The following is a 3,240-nucleotide window of genomic DNA, read 5'->3' as shown; positions in this document are numbered from 1 at the left end:
GCAGAAAGAAAGAGAGGGACAGCGTTACACAACGGCCAGGCCTGGGACGGCAGGAGGCAGGAGTATCTAGTCCAACCCTGCTCAGAGCAGGGCCAACCTCAGCTAAACCATCCCAGCCAGGGCTTGGTCAAACCGGGCCTTAAAAACCTCTAAGGATGGAGATTCCACCACCTCTCTAGGTAACCCATTCCAGTGCTTCACCACCCGCCTAGGGAAAAACTTTTTCCTAATATCCAACCTAGACCTCCCGCCCTGCAACTTGAGACCGTTGCTCCTTGTTCTGTCATCTGCCACCACTGAGAACAGCCTAGCTCCATCCTCCCTGGAACCCCCTTTCAGGTAGTTAAAGGCTGCTATCAAATCCCCCCTCATTCTTCTCTTCTGCAGACTAGACAAGCCCAGTTCCCTCAGCCTCTCCTCATACATCTTGTGCTCCAGCCCCCTCATCATTTTTGTTGCCCTCCGCTGCACTCTCCCCAACTTGTCCACATCCTTTTTGTAGTGGGGGGCCCAAAACTGGACACAATATTCTAAATGCAGCCTCACCAATGCCGAATAGAGGGGAATAATCACTTCCCTCGATCTGCTGGCAATGCTCCTACTAATGCAGCCCAATATGCCATTAGCCTTCTTGACAACCAGGGCACACTGCTGACTCATATCCAGCTTTTTATCCACCGTTACCCCCAGGTCCTTTTCTGCAGAGCTGCTGCCTAGCTCGTCGGTCCCCAGTCTGTAGCTGTGCATGGGATTCTTCCGTCCTAAGTGCAGGACTCTGCACTTGTCTTTGGTGAACCTTAGTAGATTTCTTTTGGCCCAATCCTCCAGTTTGTCTAATTAACTCTGTATCCTATCCCTGCCCTACAAAGTATCTACCACTCACCCTAGCTTAGTGTCATCTGCAAACTTGCTGAGGGTGCAATCTACCCCATCCTCCAGATCAGTGATGAAGATGTTGAACAAAATCGGCCCCAGCACCGACCCCTGGGGCTTGTTACCAGCTGCCAGCTAGACATCGAACCATTGGTCACCCATTGAGCCTGATGCTCTAGCCAGTTCTCTATCCATTTTATAGTCCATTCATCCAACCCATACTTCTTTAACTTGCTGATAAGAATACTGTGAGAGACTGTATCAAAAGCTTTGCTAAAGTCAAGGTATATCACATCCACCGCCTTCCCTACATCCACAGAGCCAGTCACCTCATCATAGAAAGCAATCAGGTTGGTCAGGCATGACTTTCCCTTGGTGAATCCAGGCTGCCAGTTCCTGATCACCTTCCTCTCTTCCAAGTGCCTCAAAATGGATTCCTTGAGGACCTGCTCCATGTTTTTTCTGGGCACTGAGGTGAGGCTGACCGGTCTGTAGTTCCCCAGATCCTCCTCCTTCCCTTTTTTGAAGCTGGGCACTAGATTTGCCTTTTTCCAATGGTCTGGGACCTCCCCCAATTGCCATGAGCTTTCAGAGATAATAGCCAATGGCTCTGCAATCACATCAGCCAACTCCCTCAGCACCCTGGGGTGCATTTCATCGGGCCCCATGGACTTGTGTATGTCCAGCCTGTCTAAATAGTCCTGAACCACTTCCTTCAGCACTGCGGGATGTTCGCCTCCTTCCCATTCTGTGCCGCCCAGTGCAGCAGTCTGAGAGCTGAGCTTGTCTGTGAAGACAGAGGCAAAAAAGGCATTGAGTACCTCAGCTTTCTCCACATCCTCCGTCACTAGGTTGCCTCCCCCATTCTGTAAGAGGCCCACACTTTCCCTAGTCTTCTTCTTGTTGGTAACATACCTGTAGAAATCCTTCTTGTTCCCCTTCACATCCCTTGCTAGCTGGAACTCCAATTGTGCTTTGGCCTTCCTGATTTCACTCCCGCATGTTTGAGCGGTATTTTTATACTTCTGCATGCTCGAATGGTATTTTTATTCTCCTCCCTAGTCATCTGACCAAGCTTCCACTTCTTGTCAGCTTCTTTTTTGTGTTTAAGTTCACCAAAGACTTCTTTGTTAAGCCAAGCTGGTCGCCTGCCATATTTGCTATTCTTTCTGCACATCGGGATGGTTTGTTCCTGTGCCCTCAATAAGGTTTCTTTAAAATACAGCCTGCTCTCTTGGATTCCTTTCCCCCTCATATTAGCCTCCCAGGGAATCCTGCCCAACAGCTCCCTGAGGGAGTCTCACTCTGCTTTTCTGAAGTCCATGGTCCGTATCCTGCTGTTCTCCTTTCTTCCTTTTGTCAGGATCCTGAACTCGACCATCTCATGGTCACTGCTGCCTAGGTTACCGCCCACTGCTACTTCCCGGACCAATTCCTCCCTGTTTGTGAGCAGCAGGTCCAGAGGAGCTCGGCCCCAGCAGGTTCCTCCAGCGCTTGCACCAGGATCAGGGTCAACAAGCCCTTGGCGGCCACAGCCGCAGGCCGGCAGGAAGGATTTCTGAGCTCTGCCGGGCTGAGCTGCTAATCCAAGGTTATTTCGGAGCCGGGAGGGGCTTGGCCCCCCCAGCTACCAGCACTGGGGAAGGGGCCTCTGCTATCATCTGCTAGGCTAGCTCCTGGCAGGGGGCCGGGCCGGGCTCACAGCCCCATGGGCAGATGGGGTTAAGCCATCCTAGCCGGACACGGTCCCCTCCCCCTGCACACGCAGGGCCTGCAGCCCCGCACAGCGACAGCCAGCTGCCTTCATGGGTGCCAGCCATGGGCGAAGGAATTCAAGGGCCTTCGGGGGTGGGGGGACGGCACTGGGATGCCGGGGGGAGGGAGCAATGCGGTGGGCACCCCGCTCGCCGTGTGCAGGGCCCAACGACGCAGAGAGGAGGTGGGCTGGCCAGACCGGGGCACCCAGCTTATCAGAGGGGAAGGGGGCAGCCAGCTGACACACCACGGCATTTGTGGGGGGGTGGGGTGGGGGGGCGGCTGTCTGCAACCTAGCCATGATGGACAAAGCTGTGCCAGCGACAGCCACCCCGCAGCTTGGGGGTGAGAGGCCCCTCCATTGGCTCGGGGTGAGGGGACCTGGACATGTCCCCCCCCCACTTTTGGAGGGTGACAGGGTCTGGAGGCAGAGATCTGGGTGGGGAGCAGGGTCCTTCCCTCTGGGCTGCAGGCAGGCCCCCCCCCGCTCCCCCCTGCCAGCCAGGCGCTTGCTCACACACAGCGGACGGGCGGGAGGCAGCAGCTAAAAATAGCAGCAGCTGCAGATGTTGGCCAAAATCTTGTTTTTGAAATATATGTAAGAACAGAGCC

Source organism: Emydura macquarii, unplaced genomic scaffold (assembly GCF_026122565.2).
Source record: "Emydura macquarii macquarii isolate MOO-44397 ecotype Brisbane River unplaced genomic scaffold, CSIRO-AGI_Emac_v2 contig_380, whole genome shotgun sequence".
NCBI classification, from domain to species: domain Eukaryota; kingdom Metazoa; phylum Chordata; order Testudines; family Chelidae; genus Emydura; species Emydura macquarii.
This window is presented reverse-complemented; position numbering follows the sequence as displayed.